Source organism: Prionailurus bengalensis, chromosome X, assembly GCF_016509475.1.
Source record: "Prionailurus bengalensis isolate Pbe53 chromosome X, Fcat_Pben_1.1_paternal_pri, whole genome shotgun sequence".
NCBI lineage: Eukaryota > Metazoa > Chordata > Mammalia > Carnivora > Felidae > Prionailurus > Prionailurus bengalensis.
The window spans coordinates 10,476,774-10,493,906 of NC_057361.1; positions in this window are offsets into that span (position 1 = coordinate 10,476,774).

Below are 17,133 nucleotides of genomic sequence, written 5' to 3' on the forward strand. Positions count from 1 at the left end.
AGAGTGATGCCTGTTTGTTTTGTTTTTTTTTTTTGGTACCACCCTTTTATGCTTGGTCTTAAAATCTTGTACACACTATTCTCAAAACAACCCTAAGAAGAAGGAAGGAAAGTCATTCGTTGAGGCTCACACCACCGTCGCTAAAAGTTGACAGTTTGGGGAGAGAGTGGATGACTGTTGGCCCTGTGCTTTGTGGCCACTTAGTACTTTGCTGGACTCCAGAGCGTGGTTGAGAGCAGCTCAGCACACCCTAGAGCCTGTTAGAAATGCAGAGTCCTAGGCCTCGTGCTGCTGAGCCTGACTCTGCATTTCGGCAGGATCCCGGAGCGGTCCTGTTCAAGGTAGTTTGAGAAGTGCTGCTTTCGCAGTAGGCATATAGTTCTCGGCAGTGGCTGCATAGGAGAATCATCTGGGGAGCTTTGAAAACCCACTGGTGCTCAGGGCCCTCCCTAGAACGATGAAATCTGAATGCATGGGATCTGACCCAGGCATCAGCATTTCTTTAAAAAAATTTTTTTAACATTTTCATCTATTTTTGAGAGACAGAGTGCAAGCGGGGGAGGGGCACAGAGAGAGGGAGACCCAGAATCCGAAACAGGCCCCAGGCTCTGAGCTGTCAGCACAGAGCCCGATGCGGGGCTCGAACCCACGAACCATGAGATCATGAGCTGAGCCGAAGTTGGACGCTCAACTGACTGAGCCACCCAGTTGCCCCATTAGTATTTCTTTTTTAATTCCTCAAGTTATTTTAAGATGCAGAGTTGAGAACTATTCACACACAGGCTCTCACTTGATTGTCTCACGGCTCTCAGACAAGAATGTCACTATACATTTTACAGATGAAGAAACAGGTCCACGGAGGTGCTGTGACTTGGCCGAGCCATGCAACCTTAACTAGCCCAACTCAAACGGCTCCCACATTGGCCTTCCAAATTCACTGTCCAAGACCGTCTCACCATTAACTTCTGAGAAATGTGTTCCTGGAGATGTGTCTTTAGGCCCTAACATTGGACAGCTAGAGCTTTGTTACTGTTCCCTGTCTTTTCTCACATTACTGGTCTCTCCCTTGAACCATGAAAGTTATCCTGTAACTAATCCCACAGTTAGAATTTTGTTTCAAGTCCTCTTGCGTAGAGGAGGTGTGTGTGTGTGTTTTGTTTTTTGTGGGGGGGTTTTTTGCACAAGTTCTCAAGAGTCTATAAACCATTTATAAAATTTGGTTTCTGTTGTTAGAGAGCCTTCATGTTCTCAAGGGCGTGTGAGTTTAGATCTGGAGGAGCTGGAGGCGCCTGGGTGGCTCAGTCAGTTAAGCATCCAACTCTTGATTCCAGCTCAGGTGTTGATCTCAGGTTTGTGAGTTGGGTTCCATGCTGGGCATGAAGCCTACTGGGGGGAAAAAAAAAAAAAAAGATCTGTAGGGAGGAAAAAAGCTCTCCTAGGCTGTATAGGTGGGACTCTGCAAATTAGCATGACCAAAGACAGAGTAAGGAGAAAAGCAGCTTATTAACATGTGCAGCATAATACATGCAGGAGAAACTCAGTGATGAAGAACTCAAAGGGGTGGTTAGAACTTGGGCTTGTATAGTAGAACCTTAAAGAAGTGTACGTTTGTAGAGAAATGAGACAAAGGAAAAGGGCTTTAGGCTTTTAGGGGCAGCAAACTATGAGAGGGTAAAATACGGGGGTGCTGATGGAAGATAATGTTTATTTAGGAAGGTTTGTGTAGACGCTTCTCCGTGCCATCCCATCTCCAGCGATAAGATTGTTACCTCCTTCCTGGTACAGGATTCACAAGGGGGTTTTATGTTCTACTTTCAGGCAGGTAGGTGGAAGGCGGAGAGCTCATTCCGTGTCTGCCTTTTCTCTTTTGCTCTCAGCTCAGAATGATCCTTATGCCAGCATGGCGGATCTGGGGACCACATATTTTGAACCCTGTTAGGTCTGAAATTCCAATTCTGCTTATGTAAAAACAGGCCATCTGTCAGAGCCAGTCCATTGCCTCAGCCTTTGGATCTACCAATATTTCTCGAATGAATGAATCATGAAGAGGAAGTCAGTTCTTTAAGGCTTTTTTTTGCAGTGTTTAACCAGTCTGTGCAATCCTTTCAGCACAACCTGCCTTCCGTATGATTACAGCTGGTTGTGTTCTCTTTTAAGAACTTAGAGGGCACTAATGGTTACAGTTTTTTTCTTGAGAGAGAGAGAGAGAGAGAGAGAGAGAGAGAGAGAGAACGAATCCCAAGCAGGCTCCACGCTGTCAGTGCAGAGCCCTCTGCAGGGCTCGAACTCACAAACTGTGAGATCATGACCTGAGCCAAAACCAAGAGTCGGACGCTTAACCAACTGAGCCACCCAGGCGCCCCAATGGTTACATTTTTAATAAGTTCACTTGTAAGTTCTCTCCAAGCCTACGTATTTTCACCAGTTCTTTCCCCCACCGCTCCTAACTTCTGAACCAGTGATTTGAAGGCCTAACCACACATACAGCTTACCTGCCTCCTGCCGGAATTCCCCCAAATGTGCATAAAACTCAAATATGTTTGTGTCTTCAAATGGCTTGAGGCCACCACGTAGGAATTCTATTTTGATACCTTTTCTCCCTGTGGCTGCCCAGGAATGCTCGTTGTGATGTAACATGCTAGTCTTATAAAGAGAAACTTGCAGAGTCACCCAAAATTTCAAGTTTCACAAACTGGTTTCATGTGACTTGGAGTGATCTTAAAAACTATTCAGCGGTTATAAAAGAGCACATCACATGAAAACCAAGTGTTCGTGCCGTGTTTGTTTTTTGTGTGCGGTTTTTTGGGGTTTTTTTTTGTACTGGAATTGTGCAAACTTAATTTGCAGACAGAAGCATTTGAAATGGCAATTCCTTTACTCCCCTAACATGTAAAAATCTGGGTAGTCTTTCTCATTTCCTACCAACTTTGTAATGTAATGTGGGTTTTTTTTCTTTTAGCCAATGAGACAGCATTACATTTTAAAGTACAATCATTCCTTCACATTCTCTGTCTTAGCCGCTAAAAAAAAAAAAAAAAAAAAAAAAAAAAAAGGTGTTTTTCTTTAAAATTGCTCGTGGGAGAAAGGAGCTTTCATTTATTTTTTTATGTTTATTTTTGAGCGAGAGAGAGTGCATGGGGGAAGGGCAGAGAGAGAGGGGGAGACGAGACTCCCGAGCTGGTTCCCACACTGTCAGCACAGAGCTTGAACTCAGGAACCGTGAGATCATGACCTGAGCTGAAATCAAAAGTCGGACACTTAAGTGACTGAGCCACGCAGGCACCCCAAGGAGCTTTCATTTAATTTGAAATCGTGTTTACAGGAACGGCAAGTGCAGGGGCCCCGAGGTGGGGGGCGGCTGACACAGACCAGGCCGAGCAGGAGTCCACCGGGGCTGAGGAGCCGTGGCCAGAGGAAGAAGGATGAGAGGTGACGTCTAAGAGCCATTGGGCTCGTTAAGGCCCTTGTCAATCACGACAAGGACTTTGGGTTTTTTTCCCCAGCCCAATGGGAAGCCACTGAGGCCAGGGAGCTGGTAGTGACACCGTTTGAATGGCCTTTGGGAAAGGTCCCTGTGCCTCGTCAAGTTAGATGGGTGGGGGGGGGAAGCAAGAAGGGATGCAGACCACCCAGTTAGGTGGCCATAGCAATGGTCCCAATGTCATGTAACTGGTTTCAAACACCAAGGCTGGTCTCCCTGCATCTTTATAGTGGACTAAGTCCTTGGTGACAGGGTTCGGGACGCGGTACTCCAAAATACGGCACCTTGGCGCATTGAATAAGCTGAAGGAATCTGAGTGACCCTCTGCCCCTCCCTTCTCCCCTGAGGCAGGTCCCAAGACCCTCCAGGGAAAGGTGCCCTCCCGGTTCAGCCGGCAAGAGCAGAGGCGGGGACACAGAGGGGAATCCGAACGAAGAGGCCTTTCTAGGTTTCCCCCTTAGCTCGTGCCCTTCTGTCCTATCCCGTTTCTCCGTGATGCTTCACTCTTCCTCAGGCCGAGTATAAAAGCACACCAAAAAAAAAAAAACAAAAAAACAAAAAAACAAAAAAACGCAGAAGACAAATCCCACCGGCTTAACTGCGTCTTGGGCTTCCTTTCCTTCCGAAGGCTCCTGTGTCCCGTTAAAATTTAACTTACATACACGTGACCGCTTTCTTTCCTCTCGTTAATCTGCCTTTTGTCACAGAGCCCCAGCCGAGAGCCTAGATGGGGGTAGAAGAAAAAAGATCCCTCTTCCTTCCTTATGTTGGCAGTTGGGCAAATGGACGTTTCATCAGCTCCAACCCACCCCACATCCCCTAGCCGCGCGGGCCGCAATACAAATCAGCTAACAGCACGGAAACGCAGCCCCCGGCGCGTGGAGCCTGGATCTCGTGGCCGCGGTTCCGGGAGTCCCTGCAAAGGGCCCGAAGCATCAGCTGTTACACCTGAATGCGGAAGGGCTCTTTGGGACTTGGCCCACATCACTCTCCTTTTGTCCCTGGTACTTTTTTTAGATAAAAAAAGTTGGATACAATTGCGGCTCTGTGTCTTTCCCCAGCACTTCCCCGGCTGAGAGGCCCCTTTCACGCGCTATTACCATTTCTAAACACCAGCCAGGAAGCCGCAGCTGGCAGCTGCCTTCGCCGCCGGGGGCCCAGCTTCATCTCTCAGGTCAGATCGCTTTCTTTATGACTTCCCAGTAGATGCAAAAGAGTTTACAAAAATACTTTCCTACCTCGCCGGGGTATTTATTGTCTGTACCTACATTATAGCAGGCGTTCGTCTTGCTTTCAGCACAGCGCACAAATCAAAAGGAGAGGGGAGGACAGCTTCGTGCAATCCCCTTGGCGTGATTCTTGAAAATGAGGTTTGCAGAGATGTTGCTGTACGTTATCGGAAACGCTGTGCGGTAGTGATCGCACAGGGCTGCGTTGCCGGGTGCTGGGGGCAATGAGACGATCAGGAGCCGACCCAGGGCTCGGGGATCCACAGCGTGATGTAGCTGGCTATCATTTTCCAGTTGCAGAGCCAGGAGCGAGGCATGGACTGACTGACCGACCCGGCAGGGCTGCAGGGTACCCGGAAGAATCAGGGAGGGCTTCGCGGAGGCTGTGACCCTTAGGGTAAATCTGGAGATGAAGTTAGCCAGGCAGAGGAAGAGGGAAGGGGATCCCATCACCATATTTGCTAGATTCCTGGCCCTTTATATACAGCATCTCCTTTCATCTTCACGACTACCCTGCCGGCATTTTAGAGATGAGGAAACTGAGGCAGAGAGAGATTAAGTGACTTGCGCAGGAGGCACACAGCGACAAAACCAGGCAGGGTGCTGTTTGGGGGCTTTTTTCTTGCATATCCGTTCGCTTCCAGAAACACCCTGACTTCCTGTTAATTCCACCCAAGGTACCACTGTTTTTTAGTTGTGGTTTGTTTTTTCAATGACCAGAGTGTGTGATTTATAGACTCCACCTTGCTCCAGTGCTGTGCATCCCTCCCTCTGATGGAGAGATCAGCCGGGGGCACCGGCCACCCATGCTGGGGCTCCTGACACGGGACTCTTTCCAAACCTTGTGGCGTCCATGCGGCTTATCTGGCTTTCTGAAAAGCAAGTGATTTTTGAAATACTTAAATTTTAAAACAGAAAAACATATAGCTTTTAGGGGCACCTGGGTGGCTCAATAGGGTAAGTGTCTGACTTCGGCTCAGGTCATGATCTCAGAGTTCGTGAGTTCCAGCCCTGCATCGGGCTCTGGGCTGACAGCTCGGAGCCTGGAGCCTGCTTGGGATTCTGTGTCTCCCTCTCTCTCTGCCCCTTCCCCGCTCGTGCACATGCATTCTCTTTCTCTCTCAAAAATAAATAAACATTAAAAAAAAAAAAACAGAAAAACATGGAGCTTTTAAAGGGACATTTATATGTTTATATATATTTTTTTAATTTGAAGACTATAAGTGTATAAATGCAGCTTCAAGTATCATTTCCTCTAAAATATAGTGGCGTTAATATCTTCATTCTCTGTGTGACATGGGGAAACGATATAACAAAGATAACAGTCAATTATGACAAAGTAACCAAGCTGTTTTCTATCCTTTGTTAAATTATCGCAAGCATCCTGCAGGACAATTTTTTTTAAAAAAGAATTAAATTTGTTGGACATATTCTTGCTTTCTTTTAAAATATCAACAAGGAAAAAAAATAAAAAATAAAAAATAAATTAAAAAAAAATTTTAAAAATGGGGCGCCTGGGTGGTGCAGTCGGTTAAGCGTCCGACTTCAACCAGGTCACGATCTCGCAGTCCGTGAGTTCGAGCCCCGCGTCGGGCTCTGGGCTGATGGCTCGGAGCCTGGAGCCTGTTTCCAATTCTGTGTCTCCCTCTCTCTCTCTGCCCCTCCCCCGTTCATGCACTGTCTCTCTCTGTCCCAAAAATAAACTTTGAAAAAAAAAATAAAAAAATAAAATAAAATAAAATAAAATATCAACAAGGTACAAATAGGAGTCATTAATCTTTTTCAAATGATGACACATTTTTTTAAAGATTTTTAACATGTATTTTTTATTTACTTTTATTTATTCATTTTTTAAAAAATTTACATCCAAGTTACTTAGCATATGGTGCAACAATGATTTCAGGAGTAGATTCCTTATAGTGCCCCTTACCCAGTTAGCCCATCGCCCCTCCCACACCCCCTCCAGTAACCCTCAGTTCTCCATATTTAAGAGTCTCTTCTGTTTTGTCCCCCTCCCTGTTTTTGTTATTTTTTGCTTCCCTTCCCTTATGTTCATCTGTTTTGTCTCTTAAAGTCCTCATATGAGTGAAGTCATATGATCTTTGTGATGACACATATTTTTTACAAAATGCAAAACGGCCGTAGGAAAGTTACAGATCTGATTAATAAAGAAAATATTGCCCATTCAAACACTTCACTATTTTTAGACGGTGTTCACTTTCAAAAAGTGTAACAAACATCGAGAGAGCTCCCCAGCTGCTGCTTTGAAATCATCAAAACGGCATCCTAATTTGCTAAATTCACCGTTGTGGATGGAAACAATTAAGACATTTCCAAGTTTGCCCGGTGGGGTCCTCCGGCCGGGTCCGCCTAGTGCACGGAGAGCGGTAAGGACGGAGCTGCAAACCATTTTTCGTTTTCTGTCCCCAACCACAGCATAGCCAGAACTTGTCCACGCAAGCCCTGCTCCACTCGGCTCTGGCCCATGGCAGGGGACCCAAGCGCGCGTCTGTCGGGCCAGCTGAAAGGGGTGGTCACCCACATCTGACCGGAGAGAACCCCCAGGTTTAAGTGGCTTGTGTGTTGGCATCTGAGTCCACCGGGGGGTCTCGCCTGTCGTGTCGTCTCACACCGAGGACTTCCATCTCTACAGCTCTGTTTTCATGCAACAGATGCATTCCCCCCTCCCGCCAGCTTTGTGACATCTCACAAGTTGCTGAGCAGAAAGTTTCCAGGCATGTTAGTGGATTTCAATATCATTTCAAAACGAGCCGGTGGCTAAAGGGCCTGGGGGTTTCTTTCCAGGACGATGAGGATGTTCACAAATTGACGGTGGTGATGGTTCACGACTGCGAATATGCTAAGCACCATCGAATTATGCACTTGACACGGGCGAACTGTGTGGTCTGTGACTGAGATCTCAGTAAATAAAGCTGTTGGAAAAAAATCAAACGAACTGAGGGAGGGAATGAGACATAGGACCTCTCTTGGATATTTATCTCAGCGAGTCATTGTGAACCTTTAGTATATTCCCGCGTGTAATGGAGAAATAATGGCAGTCTTCCTCAAAGGGGCCTTGCGGGAGGCTCCCCTGCCAGTTTGCACTGACAGAGAGAGAGAGAGAGAGGCCTCTGTCCAGGCAGTTGGCTGGGCCCCAGCCTTTGCATTTGTGCGTAGAAGGCCCCTCCCGCTTTCACAAAACAAACAGGGCTAAAGTTTCCACCCACCGTCATCGCTCCTTGCGTTTCTTCCCCGCTTGTCAGGCCACAGACCTGAGCTGCACTGTGTCAGTGGCATCAAGCCCCTAGAACACAGAAAATCTTAGAGCAGTGCCATTCGCGTGCCCGGTTAGATCTGCACTCAGAGAAGAAACTGCAGATGAATTCAGCGCGCCACTCCCGCCGCCTCGCAGTGAGGCCCTGGGCTCAGCGGCCGCAGCCAGACCTGGGAGCGAGTACCAAACCGCTTAGACCCGTTGGATCGGAATGTACGTTGTCGCCAAGCCCTCGGTGACTCCTCACAATGCGTGTTACAGTCTGCGCGCGCTCTCCTGACCGCAGCAAGTGGGCCTGGGAACTCTGCCTTCCGGCTTCTGCTTGGGGATGAGATGCCCGAGTTTCTAGCTAACACGGGTCTCTCAACTCTCGTCTTGGCCACGAACCACCTCCACCGTCCACACTGCTACATGCAGGGGACAACTCTCAGCCCCACTCGACACGCTCGCTTCCTTCTCGGGCACGCTTGTCACGTGGCTGGCAGTGGGTTGCGGCCACTCTGTCTCAATGTTGTTTGTTGGTTCCTCGCGACTTTCCTAACCTCTTAACTTTGGAGTGTCCAGAGTTTCCTAATCGGACACCTTCTGTATCTACATTCATTCCGTACCGTCTATGTGCGAATGACTCCCCCTCTTTATGGTTCAGCTTGTGTCTCTCCTCTGAATTCCAGGCCCCCAAATCTAACAGCCTCCTTGAGAACCCTACTTGGATGTCTAAAGCGTCTCAGACTTTGTCTATCTTTCTTTAAGTTTATGTATTTATTTTTGAGAGATACAGGGACCGTGAGATCACGACCTGAGCTGAAACCGAGAGTCGGACGCTCAACCGACTGAGCCACGCGGGCGCCCCTAAACTCAAGCTTCTGACCTTCTCTCCAACACTACTTCTCCACTTAATAGCAACTCCACACTTGCATAACTTAAGCTAGAAACCAGGCAGGGATGACCGACTCCTTTCTTTCTCTCGTATTAAGCTTCCAATCAATCAGCAAATCCTATTGGCCCTATTCCAAAGGATAAGAAGGCCAACTTAAAAACAGGCAGAAGATTTGGGGCGCCTGGGTGGTTGAGCGTCCAACTCTTGATTTGGGCTCAGGTCATGATCCCAGGGTTGTGGGATCGAGCCCCGCGTCAGGTTCACCCTGACAGTGTGGAGCCTGCTTGGGATTCTCTCCCCAACCCCCCCACCCAGCCCCTGTTCTTCTCCCACTTGTGCATGTGCATGTTCTCTCTCTCCCTCTCCCTCTCTCTTTCTCAAATAAATAAACCTAAAAAAATAAATTCTCTCTCTCCCTCCTCCCCTCTCCTTCACTCACACTCTCTCTAAAAATAAATAAATAAATAAACAAATTTTTTAAATGAGCAAAACCGGGGCTCTTGGGTGGCTCAATCGTTTGAGCGTCCGACTCAGGCTCAGGTCACGATCTCACAGCTCGTGAGTTCGAGCCCCGCGTCAGGCTCTGTGCCGACAGCTCGCGGAGCCTGGAGCCGGCTTCGGATTCTGTGCCTCCTTCTCTCTCTGCCCCAACCCACTCGCATTCTGTCTGTCTCTCTCAAAAATAAACACTTAAAAAAAATTTTTTTACAAAAAATAAATAAATAAAATACATAAGCAAATAAAAATAAAAATGGGCAAAAGATTTAAATAGACATTCCAGCAAAGCAGATCAAAGGAGATACAGTCATGTCCAATAAGCACATGAAAAGATGTTTAACATCATTAGTCATGGGAAAAGGCCAATTAAGACGGCCATGAGACACCACTTTGTGCCCGCTATGGTGGCTCTAATCAAAAAACTGGAAAATCCTGGCGAGGATGTAGAGAGATCAGAAATCTGTGCTTTGATGGTGGGGATGTAAAATGGTGCAGCCACTTTGGAAAACAGTTTGGCAGTTTCTCAAGAAGTTAAGTGCAATTTCACTATACAACCCAGCAATTTCACACCTTGGTACCTACGCAAGAGATATGAAAACGTAAGCCCCCACGAAGACTTGTGTGGGAGAGTTCACAGCCGCATCATTCACGATAGGCAAAAAGGGTAACAACCCAGCTGTTCATCAACCGGTGAATGCACAGACAAACGATGGTCTGTCCATTAAAAACATACATTTACTAAGTGCAAGAAGCCCGTCATAAAAGACCGCACTTTCTGTGACTTCAGTGACATGAAATGCCCAGAATAGGCAAATCCGTAAGGACAGAGGTAGATGCGTAAGTGGCCGGGGGCTGGGGGTTGGCCTGGGGAGTGACTGCTAATGGGGGTCTTTAAAATATTTTAAAGTTGGTTTGCGGTGATGGCTGCACAACTCTGGAAAATTCTGCACAGACGCTCTAAAAATCGTTGAATTGTGTACTTAAGATGAGTGAATTTTGCTGTATGTAAATTACACCTCAGTGAAGCTGTTAGAAACATCTAGAATCTGACTGTATTATGTTCTCTGCCACCGTAGATAATAGATAATTGTTCTGTATGTTCATCATTTTAGTTCCCAGAAGACCCTGCAAATCTTAGGTAAGGAACATAGTTGAGAGAGTTGTGGGGCGCCTGGGTGGCTCAGTGGGTTGAGCGTCCGACTCTTGATTTCGGCTCAGGTCGTGATCCCAGGTCATGATCAACTCCGCGTCATGCTCTGTGCACAGCATGGAGCCCACTTACGATTCTCTCTCTCTGCCTCTGCCCCTCTCGCTCTGCCCCTCTCCCCTGCTCACATGCACTCTCTCTCTCTCTCTCTAAAATAAAAAAAAGAAAAAAGAAAAAGAAAAAGTCGTTTGGTGATTTTGTTGCTGTTGATTTTTTTGTCTGTATTACAGAATATGCTTGGCTAGATATATGTCAGTAATTCTGACAGTGCCTCTTTGAAAATAATCATCCCCAAATCACATTATATGAACACTATTTGCCACTTACGAGGTTTTTTTTCACTCGTTTCTAGTATATTCACAAAATTGTACCACCATCACCATCATCTAATTCCAGAACATTTCCATCACCGCCCCCGAAAAACACCTTAAACCCATTAGCAATCACTTCCCATTCTGCCCTCTGCCGAGGCCCTGGGAACCACTAATCTACTTCCTGTCTCTATGGATTTGCCTACCCTGGACATTTCCTATCAGTGGAATCATGTAATATGTGACTTTGTGTCTGACTTGTTTCACATGTGTATTTTGGGGGGTTTTTTGTTTTGTTTTGCTTTTTAACTCAAGAAGCAAACCATATTTTACTAACCAAAGGAACTGAACTGGCCTTTATTTAAAGTGCAGCTTTAACTGAATTTACATAAATAAATTACCATTTACATCTGTCATAATTGCACTTCTCCACATTTTTATGTCAGTAATTTTTGGTAATCACATGTTAAAACTTGACATTTTGAGGGTGCCTGGGTGGCTCAGTCGGTTGGGTGACGCACTTCGGCTCAGGTCATAATCTCGCAGTTTGTGAGTTCGAGCCCTGCGTCGGGCTCTGTGCTGACGGCTTGGAGCCTGGAGCCTGCTTCGGATTCTGTGTCTCCCCCTCTCTCTCTGCCCCTCTCCAACTCATGCTTTGTCTCAGAAATAAATAAACATTTAAAAAAAACTTGACATTTTGAAAGACAAAAAAAAAAAAACCCACTTATCTACAAGATAAAGGTCACAAGATTTTTTTTTTTCTTTAAGAAAAGGGAAATGATATTTTCCCCTACTTACTGTCATTGGCCAAGTTGAGTTCAGTCTGATTTCATCACTACAACCATTGTCTTTAGTAAAGACTTGTAGCCATTGTTTAGTAAGGAGCAAAGTTAGGAATTCCTAGCCACATGTTGGATCAGTTTTTTCTCCCCTGCATGCCTTCTTCCAAACACACATACCGTGCGGTATAAAATTACTGTGCATTTGCAATCTATGACTTCCCAAAAAAAGAATTATGTGGCTTGCTATAAGGCAGTCTGTTCCTCACACAATTCCATTGTATCTCTAGACTGAGAGATTTCACACTTAGCTCCTCCCGTGAATTCTCTCCAACCTATCTCTCCTTTATTTTCTCACTGCTTCATGTTATTTGGGGGCATGTTTTTTTTTTTTTCCCTCCTCTAACTGCCCATTAAATTCCTGTGCCCATCTTAGTGATGTTTGTATCCCTCAAAGCCCCAAGATTAACTCCGGGTGTGGTAGATGGCTTAATTCAATGTTGTAAAATAGGTTTTTACTTAGAGTGGAATTCCAATCATTCATATGTATTTCTGTTCTACATATGCCACCCCACACTTTGGCAGGACCGCATCTAACTTTAATAAAGTGGATCAAACGTGACTATTGTTAGTGTTTCAAACCCAATATCCAAAAAAAAAAAAAAAAAAAAAAAAACCCAAATTATTTTAAATAAATCTATTTCATTCATGTTATGGCATCTGAAACTTACCAAATCGATCACACGAAGCCCTGAGTCATAAGAGCTGTGTTAGACTGTGTTATGGCTCAAGTATTTGATGACCTTCCCAGGGAGACAGTTCTAGAATACCATACTGCTGACATCAGATTTGCCACGTGACTTGCAGCATCCCGTCCCTCCCTTTAGAAGGATTGTATATCCTAATTCGCGACTTGCTTTGGCCAAGGACACATGGGTGGAAATGATGCCTGTCACTTCCAGGCAGAAGCTTTAAGAGCCAGCAGCTGTAATATTGTGGTCTCTTTTCTCTCAACCAACGAGACCTGCACTGTATCTGACAAGGGCTTCTCCTTTGGCTCAGGTTCATCAGCTTGGGTCCAGAGGGAGCATGACCTAGAATAAGCCCCTGAGAGTTGGTGGGGGTGGGGGAGGTCATCTTTTTTACCACAGCATGGCTGAGCCTAAGCTGGTCGATACAAAAGTGTTGAGAGGTATCATTCCAATTACCTGAATTTATATTATGAACCACGGTAAATTTGTACTGGATGATCTATAAGATACATTCTAACTTTGTACCACTCGGAGTTTGTTTCTTCTTTTTTTTTTTTTTTATTTTATTTTATTTTTTTTTTTTATTTTTTTTTCAATGTTTATTTATTTTTGGGACAGAGAGAGACAGAGCATGAACGGGGGAGGGGCAGAGAGAGAGGGAGACACAGAATCGGAAACAGGCTCCAGGCTCCGAGCCATCAGCCCAGAGCCTGACGCGGGGCTCGAACTCACGGACCGCGAGATCGTGACCTGGCTGAAGTCGGTCGCTTAACCAACTGCGCCACCCAGGCGCCCCAGTACCACTCGGAGTTTGTACAGTTGACCCTTGAACAGCACAGATTTGAACTGCTCAGGTGCATTTATACGTGGATTTTAAGTATATGTATACACACACACATACATATTTATTGTATGATTTTATTATAAGAGTACAGTATATAATACATACACAAAATATGTGTTAATTGACTGTTTATACTGTTGGTAAGGCCTCTGACCACAGTAGGCTGTTAGTAGTTTTGGGGGAGTCAGAGTTTTGTTTTTTTTTAACGTTTTATTTATTTTTGAGACAGAGAGAGACAGAGCATGAACAGGGGAGGGGCAGAGAGAGAGGGAGACACAGAATCGGAAGCAGGCTCCAGGCTCTGAGCCATCAGCCCAGAACCCGACGTGGGGCTCGAACTCATGGACCGCGAGATCGTGACCTGGCTGAAGTCGGACGCTTAACCGACTGCGCCACCCACGTGCCCCTGGGGGAGTCAGAGTTTTATACAGATTTTTGACTGCATGGGAGTCAGTGCTCCTAACCCCCATGTTGTTCAAGTATCGACTGTGGTTTCAAATAAAGACATCAAATCCTTCTAACTTAGAAAAGGGATTTCTCAGGGAGATATGGAGTAGTTCTTAGAGGCAAGGCTGGAGTATGGAGTTTGGACAGTGGACAGGAACAATGAGAATCCACAACACGAATGGCCTGATCAAGATGCAGTCACTGCTGGGCGGAAGGCGCTGCCCCTGGCATCGTCACCTCTGGCATCATCTGTGGTCACGAGATACCAGAGGCCGCCACTACGCGTGCCGGAATGAACTCTGAACTATTCCAGCATCTCTGTGTTCCCTGCCTAAGATTCAGATCTTCAAAGAGAGTATCTGATTGGCCTTGGGTCTCATGCCTGTATCCTTGTTGCCAGGGTTCTGGAAGAGCGAGTATCTAACTATCTGGCCTTTAGAGCTTCTTTTTTTTTTATTTTTTATTAAAAATTTTTTTTTCAATGTTTATTTATTTTTGGGACAGAGAGAAACAGAGCATGAACGGGCGAGGGGCAGAGAGAGAGGGAGACACAGAATCCGAAACAGGCTCCAGGCTCTGAGCCATCAGCCCAGAGCCCGACGCGGGGCTCGAACTCACGGACCGCGAGATCGTGACCTGGCTGAAGTCAGACGCTTAACCGACTGCGCCACCCAGGCGCCCCTAGAGCTTCTATAATGAAAAGACTCACAAAATAGTTGGCTCCCTGGGGCGCCCGGGTGGCGCAGTCGGTTAAGCATCCCACTCTTGATTTCCACTCAGGTCATGACCTCACGGTTGTGAGATGGAGCCCCTCCTTGCGCTGGGCATGGAGCCTGCTTAAGATTCTCTTTTCCTCTCCCTTTGCCCCTCCCCCCCCCCAATATCCTACTTATTGCTCAAAAAAGTACTGTAACATGGAATTCAAAATTTAAATAAAAATTACCCAGAATCCTGCTGCCCCAGTGATTCAACTGTTTTGATTTTCCTTGTTGCTTGCCATTCTTTTTTTTAAATAAACACTCATATGCAGAAACACCCACAAACACACACAGACACACACACACACACAAATATACTTTTTATATAATGTAGCCATGGTGTCCCGGGAATTTCCCTTCTGACTTTAAAGGCAAAGTTCATTTATGACTCACATTCATCAGGCAATCAGCAAAGGGATCAGATTCCCCCCTACATTCCAGAATCGTAATGCCTGCTCCGTTCTGCCATCTGTAATTACCTGAGTGAAGCTATGTTTAGAATGTGGTGGAGAAAGATCACTATTCAAAATGCACCTAATATTTTTTAAGAGAATACTTTAGATCTAAGCGTGGCTAGAGAAACGACTCTAATTTCGGTTCTCCCATCAATTATGAAGATTTTCTTTTTTTTTTTTAATTTTTTTTTTTCAACGTTTATTTATTTTTGGGACAGAGAGAGACAGAGCATGAACGGGGGAGGGGCAGAGAGAGAGGGAGACACAGAATCCGAAACAGGCTCCAGGCTCTGAGCCATCAGCCCAGAGCCGGACGTGGGGCTCGAACTCACGGACCGCGAGATCGTGACCTGGCTGAAGTCGGACGCTTAACCGACTGCGCCACCCAGGCGCCCCTATGAAGATTTTCTAATAGTTTGCCTCTTTTCTTTAGAGTTGTATTGAGTGCTACCGCGTTCTAGGTTCTTAATAGACTGTTGTTCTCTCAACCAGTATCACCTGTCCACACCCTTCCCACTGCTGTTTGCTTGTCTTTAGGGCTCAGCACACGTCACCGCCTTCATGCCTCCTCTGATACCATCCCCCTGCATTCCCACCGACTGCACCTTATTTCCTTCAAGGCCCTTAATCCAATTTGTAACTGCACATTCGTTTCGTTGCTTATTGAATGTCTCTTCTCTTCACGAAGGTAAGTTCATATGATGTCAACACAGCTGGGAGACAGCAGCGAAAACGCAGGGGTGCTTGGGGACACCCCTGGAATTCTTCTGCAGCTTGTGCCACCGTCGTATTCTCAGCACCTGGAGCAGCGTGGGCCCTCACTACATATTTGCCGAATCACCAAGTATTAGCATGAGATGACTTTGCCTTTCCCGCAAAATCTGAAAACCACCCAAGGGAAGGGAGATGTGTGTCTATACCGCGGGCATTGGAAGGGTTTGGGCTGGTGTGGTGGTGACCCACAGACTGGGAACGTGCCAGTTGCGTTGGCTCCTGACTCTTATGCCCCCTCTCTTCTGACAATGGGCAGGCCGATGGAAGGAAGTATGTTGGGGGCTCTTGATTCCCGGGTAACCGTTGAACACCAACCACTATACAGAAATCATGGGACCCATGAAAGAACATACGTTCCGTCATGGCTGCGAGTCAGACTTTCCACTTGATCGCTTCGATCTGAAGATCGCAAATTCTGAAAGGTTCTCGCTGACGATATACAGATTAAGGACGATGCTACTCTTTGTTTTTTGATTTAGTCTTCCTTTTTTTTTAAAATTTTTATTTATTTTTATTTATTTTTTAACTTTTATTTATTTTTGAGACAGAGAGAGGCAGAGCATGAACAGGGGAGGGTCAGAGAGAGGGAGACACAGAATCTGAAACTGGCTCCAGGCTCTGAGCTGTCAGCACAGAGCCCGACGCGGGGCTCGAACTCACGGACCGCGAGATCATGACCTGAGCCGAAGTCGGCCGCTTAACCGACTGAGCCACCCAGGCGCCCCTGATTTAGTCTTCCTTTTTAAGCTAAGCAGGGAAGAAATCAGATTTCTGGTATTTTCTCATATTTTTTGATCTGACTTAAGGATCAGGATAAAAAGTTTGCATTAGCGTAAGAAACATGTGGAATTTAGTTTCTCGGCAAATAGGATGGGTGTGACGTTGGTTTGGAATATTGAAAATGTATGTATCATATAAATGCATAAATATAAGTAAATAATGATTAGATGAATCTTTGAATATTTACTGAACTTATATAAGAAATGTTTCTTCCACCAAAGTGGGATTCTTTCCTTCATATAATATTTGATAATATTCTTTTTCACTTATTGTATGTTGTTATGTTCCCTCTGACTTTAAAGCCAAATATAATGGATTTCAAATTACTTTTTATGCTTTTCTCTCTTCTTAGTACAGCTATACAAGTACATCTATGTAATATTGAGATCTCTTATTTTGGTGATGGTTTAGGGAAAATATAAAATTTCTGATTATTTAGATATGTCATTTAATGGTCAAATTGCCTACCATTGAGTTCTGTGTTTTTCCTTGTATGTGAGAAGTATGGTCGATTTAATTACATCAATATTTATGATACCTGAGTCTGGGGCCCACTTATTTATAGTTTTTCTTCAGAGATTCCAGAGATGATTTTCTTTCAGACTCCAGCTGGAAATGGGGTACTAACTCGCAGTGCTCACGGTAATAAGTAGGTGTCATTTAATGA